This window comes from Schistocerca cancellata, chromosome 4 (assembly GCF_023864275.1).
Source record: "Schistocerca cancellata isolate TAMUIC-IGC-003103 chromosome 4, iqSchCanc2.1, whole genome shotgun sequence".
Classification (NCBI taxonomy): Eukaryota; Metazoa; Arthropoda; class Insecta; order Orthoptera; family Acrididae; genus Schistocerca; species Schistocerca cancellata.
The window spans coordinates 867544583-867553095 of NC_064629.1; the positions used below are offsets into that span (position 1 = coordinate 867544583).

At 42.9% G+C, this 8513-nt stretch overlaps 1 non-coding gene across 1 annotated transcript; it reads left to right on the top strand.

The window, feature by feature from the left end:
* Positions 1-1296: 1296 nt before the first annotated feature.
* Positions 1297-1371, top strand: Trnas-cga (transfer RNA serine (anticodon CGA)). Its single transcript has one exon. It is a non-coding gene; the product is annotated as a tRNA-Ser (tRNA).
* Positions 1372-8513: the final 7142 nt, after the last annotated feature.

The following is an 8513-nucleotide window of genomic DNA, read 5'->3' on the forward strand; positions in this document are numbered from 1 at the left end:
AATTGAAATCATATATCCTTGACAACTCCTTCTATACTACAGATGAATTCTTGAATAGGATTAAATAAATAAATCTATAGGTATAATATATGCATTCTATGCCATTTAAGGGAATGAGTTAGGCAATAAAAAATTTAAGTTAAAAAAACAAAAAAATCTTGATTCATGTGTGTATTACCGTGAGATTGATAAATGGAACACATAACTAACTAACTAACGACGTGTTCCTGTAGTATTTGTATATCATTAAGGAGTCTTGCATGCACCCAAAGATTTCAAGTGCACCCACAACCGAAAATCCAAAGGACTAAGGTCAGGGGAACGAACCGGCCAACGTACTGGACCTCCCTGACAAATCCATTGCCCATGAAATGTCCGTGTGAAGTGATTTTGGACATTTCGGAGAATATCGGCTAGTTCTCCATCATGCATGAACTACATCTCCTGCCGTTGTTAGACAGGCAAGTCGTTTGACAGAACCTGAAAATACCTTGCATCATTCAACCTGTTTCGTAGTACATAATGTCCTGTTAGTCTATCGCCAATAATTTCCGCCTGTACATTAACTAAAAATCGGCCCTGATGCCTTGCCTTTTTTTTAAAAACGGTGGATGGATTTGCGTCGGCCTTCCCATGTTGTTTATGCAAATTGACAATCCTACCTCGCGTGAGACCAGTCTCGTCTATAAACAGCATCTTTGTTGTGGAAAGTGGACCTTTCCAGATCTTTGGAATAGTTATTAGCAGAGCTCCTTTCTAACAGGCTGATCTTGTCTCCGAAGGGCGTGGACACACTGTGCATGATGTACGTATAACAACTACTTATGCAGGATCGTGCAGACTAGAGGATGACTAACCCCGATAGAATCTGAAATTCTACACAATTCAAGGATCTTCAGGAGTACGAATTATGCGAGGTCTGCGTTTATCCTCCGTCACTGGAAAAGACGACTGAATAATTGTGCAGATGGCACCTTGCGTTCTGGATATTTTTCAGTACACAAGACACAGGCTCGGCCGTTGGTTGAATTTGCCAGACCGTACCAGAAGATCATATCTTCAACTTTTCGATCTGGTAAGTACAAAGATAAAGCGACATTGCGAAAGCATTTCCCAAAGTTATCAAAACAAGACCTGGTAGAATTAGAGTTAATGTATATGCTGCACTTACTGAAAACTCTGAATACGATTTACAGTAAGAATACTAACAGACGAGCAGGAGAGCTTAAGTAAAGTTTGGAAGGTAGGAGACGAGGTACTGGCGGAACTAAAGCTGTGAGGACGGGGCCTGAGTCGTGCTTGGGTAGCTCAGTTGGTAGAGCACTTGCCCGCGAAAGGCAAAGGTCCCGAGTTCGAGTCTCGGCCCGGCACACAGTTTTAATCTGCCAGGATGTTTCATATCAGCGCACACTCCGCTGCAGAGTGAAAATCTCATTCTCAATACTAACAGACGTTTACAGCATGATTTACCCATGGACAATAACAGGAGAATATATCCTCATTTGTTTAGCGCATTCTGTACGTCGTTCGTAACAGCAAAGAACTAACAGTAGAAGAGATGTGTTTCACTGTAGTGAAGACGCACAAAAGCTCATAGCTTTTAAGGTATGCATTTTAGAACCCATCTCTACTGGACATTTTTGTCTTGTTTTGGTCCATATTAACACCTTCAAAATATGGAATACTTTTTTAAAACCTTTCTCTAAGAGCCTTCAGGTGCATTTTTTCTGGTGTTTCGGCAGATATTTGCAGTTTCTTTTGGACAACGTGTAGCTGGAGTCAGTAAAAAAAAAAAAAAAAAAACTGCTCACTGCATTCTTTCTCGCGACGCCCAGTACCGACAAAAAGTGTCAATTTGTTTCCCATTACGACCAAAATGATTTTTGAAGTGGAATTTTACGTACCTGTCCGATTGACTGGTACCATATTACTCTAGTGCAATATTTGTTTCATCGATATGTACTGACAGAGACAGTAAAACACTGTGAATAGCCAGTACTCCAGCAGCAATTGCTCCTGCATGGTGGTGGCAGTCAGCTCAGGCCTGCGCGGTGCCGCCGCTGCTGGAGTACTGGTTAATCTCCTTGTTTCACTGTCGCTGTTAACATACGTCGATAAAACGAATATGCCACTAGGCTAATTTGGAACCGCTCAATTGAATGGCGACGTAAAATTCCACTCTAAAACTCAATTTTCTCGTAACGGGAAAGAAAATGACGCTTTCTGGCGGCACTGGGCGTCGCATGAGAGACTTGATGTGCGGTTTTAGTTTGGACTGATTCCAGTTACACATTGCAAAAATGAAATTTCCAATATCTGCCGAAACATCAGAGAAAATGAGCCTCTACTTCCCATACAAGATACACATGTATATACGACGGTAGGCGCAACTTCTCCAGTGATTAGCAAGTAATTTGCAATTTCGTTTCAGCAATGTGTAGCTGGAGTCACTCACATCTACATCTACTTCTAGGTGATTACTCAGCTATACACAAATAAAGTGCCTGGTAGAGGGTTCAATGAACCACCTTCAAGCTGTCTCTCTACCGTTCCATTCTCGAACGCCGCGCGGAAAAAACGAGCACTTAAATTTCTCTATAAGAGCCCTGATTTCTCTTATTTTATCGTGATGATCATTTCTCCCTATGTAGGTGGGTGCCAACAAAATGTTTTCGCAATCGGACGAGAAAACTGGTGATTGAAATTTCATAAGAAGACCCCGTCGCAATGAAAAACGCCTTTGTTTTAATGATTACCACTCCAATCCACGTACCCTATTTCGCGATAGTACAAAACGAGCTGCCCCTCTTTGTACTTTTTCGATGTCATCCGTCAGTCCAATCTGATGCGGATCGCATACCGCACAGCAGTACTGCAGAATAGGGTGGACAAGCGTGGCGTAAGCAGTCTCTTTAGTAGACCTGTTGCACCTTCTAAGTGTTCTGCCAATTAATCGCAGTCTTCGTGTTTGCTCTACCCACAACATTATCTATGTGATCGTTCCAATTTAGGTTATTTGTGATTGTAATCCCCAAATATTTAGTTGAATTTACAGCCTTCAGATTTGTGTGACTTATCGCGTAATCGAAATTTAGCGGATTTATTTTAGTACTCATTTAAATAACTTCACACTTTTCTTTGTTCAGGGTCAGTTGCCTCTTTTCGCACCATACAGATATCTTATCTACATCATTTTGCAATTCGTTTTGGTCATCTGATGACTTTACAAGACGATAAATGACAGCATCATCTGCAAACAATCTAAGATGGTTGCTCAGTTTGTCTCCTATGTCGTTAACATAGACCAGGAACAATAGAGGGTCTATAACACTTCCTTGGGGAACGCTGGATGTTACTTCTGTTTTACGTCTGTTACTACGAACTGTGACCTTTCTGACAGGAAATCACGAATCCAGTCGCACAACTGAGGCGGTATTCCGTAGGCACGCAGTTTGGTTAGAAGACGCTTGTGAGGACCGGTGTCCAAAGTCTTCTGGAAATCTAAAAGTATGGAATCAATTTGACATCTCCTGTCGATAGCACTCATTACTTCATGAGTATAAAGAGCTAGCTGTGTTTCGCAAGAACGGCAGTTTCTGAATCTGTGCTAACTATGTGTCAATAAATCGTTTTCTTCGAGGTACTTCATAATGTTCGAATACAGTATATGCTCCAAAACCCTACGGCAAATCGACGTTAGTGATATGGGCCTGCAATTCAACGGATTACTCCTACTTCTCTTTTTGCTATTGGTGTCATTTGACCAATTTTCCAGTCTTTAGGTACGGATATTTCCGTGAGCGAGCGGTTGTATATAATTGCTAAATTTGGAGCTATTGTATCAGCATACTCTGAGAGGAACCTGACTGGTATACAATCTGGACCAGAAGCCCTGCCTTTATTAAGTGATTTAAGCTGCTTTGCGACACCGAGGATATCTATTTCTATGTTTCTCATCTTGGCAGTTGTTTTTGATTGGAATTCAGGAATATTTACTTCCTCTTGTTTAGTGAAGGAGTTTCGGAAAACTGTGTTTAATAACTCTGCTTTAATGGCACTGTTATCAGTGACTTCACCGTTGTTATCGCGCAGTGAAGGTATTGATTGCGTCTTGCCACTGGTGTGCTTTATGTATGACCAGAATCTCTTTGGGTTTTCTACCAGATTTCGAGACAGAATTTCGTTATGGAAATTATTAAAAGCATCTCGCGTTGAAGTAAGAGCTATATTTCAGACTTCTGTAAAACTTTGCCAGTCTAGAGGACTTTGCGTTCTTTTAAATTTGGCATGCTTTTTTCGCAGCTTCTGCAACAGCGATCTGACCCGTTTTGTGTACCATGGGGGATCAGTACCATCACTTATTAATTTATGTGGTATATATCTCTCAACTGCTGTCCATAATATCTCTCTGAAATCAATTTCTACGCTTATATGATCAGATCGGAAGGAGTGAAGACTGTCTCTTAAAACGGCGTTAAGAGCGTCTTTATCAGCTTTTTTAAATAGATGTACTTTGCGTTTCTTTTTGATGGCTGTGGGTGTTACGGCATTCAACCTGGCAGCAACTGCCTTGTGGTCGCTAATCCCTGTATTCGTCACGATACTCACTATTTGTCCAGGATTATTTGTTGCTACGAGGTCAAGTATGCTTTCGCAACCATTTACGCTTCGAGTGGGCTAATGAACTAATTGTTCAAAATAATTTTCTGAGAAAGCATTCAGTACAATTTCGGATGAAGTTTTATGCCTGCCGCTGGCTTTAAACATATAATTTTTCCAGCATATGGAGGGTAGACTGAAGTCACCTCCGACTACAACTGTAGGAGTGGGGTACCTATTTGAAATGAGACTCAAGTTTTCTTTGAACTGTTCAGCAACTATATCTCCAGAGTCGGGGGTCGGTAAAACGATCCAGTTTAGTCTGATTGTCAAGTATAACTTGTACCCATACTATTTTGCTATCTACTTCAATTTCACTACAAGACAAACTACTTCTGACAGCAATAATACTCCATCACCAACTGTATTTAATCTATCCTTTCTGAACACAGTTAGATCATTTGAAAAAAATTCGGCTGAACTTATTTCCGGCTTTAGCCAGCTTTCTGTACCTATAGCTATTTGAGCTTCAGTGCTTTCTATTAGGGCTTGGAGCTCTGGGTCTTTCTCAACAAAGCTACGACAATTTACAACTTCAATACCGATCTTTTGTGCAACTAACTTACTGTGTTTTACCTGTCCCCTTTTAGATGGACGCCCTTTCTGTGGTTCCCTGGGACGCTCTAACCTAAAAAACCGTCCAGTCCCCCACTACCCCTGTAGCCGCTTCCTGTGTGTAGTCGACTCCTGACCTATTAAGTGGAACCCGGAAACCCACAACCCGATGGCGCAAGTCAAGGAATCTGCAGCCTACACGGTCACAGAGCCGCCTGAGCCTCTGATTCAGACTCTGCATTCGGTTCTGTACCAAAGGACCACAGTCTGTTCTATCGACGATGCTGCAGATGGTGAGCTCCTCCTTAATCTCGCAAGCAAGACTGGCAGTCTTTACCATTTCCGCTAGCTAGCCACCCGAAACCAGAGAGAATCTCCTACAATCCAAAGCAACACTCGCCATTGGTATCGACATGAGCCACCACCTGCAGTTAGCTGCACCCTGTACTCTTCATGGCATCCAGAAGCACCCTTTCCACATCCGGAATGACTCCCCACGGTATGCACACGGAGTGCACATTGGCTTCCTTCCTCTCCTTAACAGCCATGTTCTTAAGGGGCCCTATTATTACGCGCCTAACGTTGGAGATCCCAACTACCAGCAAACCCATCCTCTGTGAATGCCCAGACATTTCAGGCCGAGAAGCTTCCTCTGGAACAGAGCGGACGACTGCATCCTGCTGTGAGACATCGTCAGCCACAGATAACGCCCGAAACCTGTTCGTCAAACCATCTGGGGAGACCCTACGATCGGCCTCTCGGAATTTTTCGCTGCCTGCCAGACTCTGGAATGATCTCCCACTCGTCCACGGGTGAGGGGTCAACCTCAGTGCAGGCAGTAGCTGGGGCGGCCACAGTAGTGGACCGATCGGGGGACACGTGGGACGTGCTCGACGTCCCTCGCATCCTCGCGTCCGAACCCCCCCCCCCCCCCCCCGGTGATGCCCCTTGGCAGCAGCCATAAGCTGTGTTTAGATTAGATTAAATTAGATTTACTTTCATTCCAATTGATCCGTAGTGAGGAGGTCCTCCAGGATGTGGAACATGTCAGAAAAACAACAATACATGACAAATATTTACAACTAAAACAAATAAGCTAATGTACCATTCCACAGGTCCCAAGTGGAATGATCGTAATTTTTTAATGAACACTATATGAAAGAGTCATTTTACAAATACTAACGCACTGAATTTAAAATAAAAAAGTTTTTTATTTATTTATAAGGTAATAAATATGTAATACAACTACTATAATACTTATTTACAATGAACACATTACTGCACTGAAATGGTGCAGAAGTCAGATTGTACTTACACACACACACACACACACACACACACACACACATATATATATATATATATATATATATATATATATATATATATATATATATACAAATCAGTTAGTTTTACTGAGAAATTCATCAATGGAGTAGAAGCCAACGCAGTCTGGAGCTGTGAGCGAAGGGTCGCCAACTCAGCTCGCATCTGAACGTAGGAATCACAGTTCCTATACATTACTGCAGTCGCTCCTGTTCGAAGCCCGTAAAAATATTTAACAAACGAACGGTGTACTCGCCTTATTAGCAGCAGGAATACGAGGTGCTCTGTCTCTGACGGTTGTCCAACACCCAAAACAAATTCTAACCATCATGTCTTTCATGAGATGTCGGAAAGCGTCGGTTAGTTTCCCAAATTAGTCTCGTGCGATATTTATTAACCGGGACAGTAAGACACAAAAAATGCGCTGTATTCCAGCAGTGAAAGAGGAGGGCTGTTGCATGGCAGTAGCGGTCGTCACAGGCCAGGAACGTGCTGTCGCTGTTGGAGTACTGGGAGTTCTCCATATTTTACTGTCCCTGCTAACATGACGAATACCCCACTAGACCAATTAGGCACCGCTCTATCAAATAGGTACGTAAAATTCCACTTTGAAAATAATTTTGCTCGTTAATGGGAAACAAAATGACGCTTTCAGTCGACACTGGGCGCCGCATGAAAGACATGATATATATTTTGACGTCTACGACATCCCGCCGAATTACGCAACACTATCTACACCTGGCCACGGATTTGGGGCAACGCGACCCCGAATTGTGAACGATGTTGAAATGCGTGTGAATTCCTAAGGGACCAAACCGCTGAGGTCATCGGTCCATAGACTTACACACTACTTAAACTAACTTATGCTAAGAACAACACACACACACCCATGCCCGAGGGAGGAATCGAACCTCTGGCGGGAGGGGCAGCCCAACCCGTACATGGCGCCTCAAACCGTGCGGCCACTCCGCGCGGCTGCGAACGATGACAGGTATAGTTAACATGCAGGGACTACGCTGCGTTTCTGAGTTGCACCAGGGACAAGGTGGCTGTTATTGTACAGCTAACTCCATCAATTTTTTTATTTGCCTTTTCTTTTCGGAGCGGACTGGAGTAACTTTCCACCTGGTAAGAATTATGTGTATATGTGTATTTGGTGACATAATTCGTCCAATGTTCTTTAGGAACTACGAAAATTCAAAGTTGAGTAATTACGGGTGCACCTCAAAACATAACACTGGCGACCTACCCATCTACTGCAGGCACCCTATAGGCGTCTGTCGAAAAACATCCTTACTGCTAGCTTACTCCTGCCACGCATAGCGCCACCACCAACTATATTCTTCTTTTGCCCCTCTCTTTCCTCGTCCACCCCACCCCTTCATCACGTTGCCTTTATTGTCGATTGGTCAGCCCCATTTAGTACCTCATTTTAGTTTAGGTGTCTCTTTTTTATTTTTAAGTGCCGCATCCCGCACCAATGTGAAGTACCATTGGCGGCGATAAGGTAGATTTGGGCTCTGACAACGAGTTCAAATTCGTCTTGAGTGACCATTTTGTGGGCGTGGACCGAATCATTTTGTTTCACTATCAAATAATTACAAGAGTCCTTTTTATGTGCTATTTTTCGCATCGATGTGAAGCCCTAACAGCTGTGACCAAACAAGCGACTGGTCGATGTAATTTTTTTTTCAAGTGAGATAGTTGCCATGAGGAAAGAAATATTTTCAGTTTTGAAGGAGGAAGAATTTTTTGTTAAGTTTGATAAAATTTTAGTTTCCCTTACAAGAAAAGAATATTAGTGTCAGTGAGCACGGGGTCCCGGGTTCGATTCCCGGCGGGGTCAGGGATTTTCTCTGCCTCGTGATGACTGGGTGTTGTGTGTTGTCCTTAGGTTAGTTAGGTTTAAGTAGTTCTAAGTTCTAGGGGACTGATGACCATAGCTGTTAAGTCCCATAGTGCTCAGAGCCATT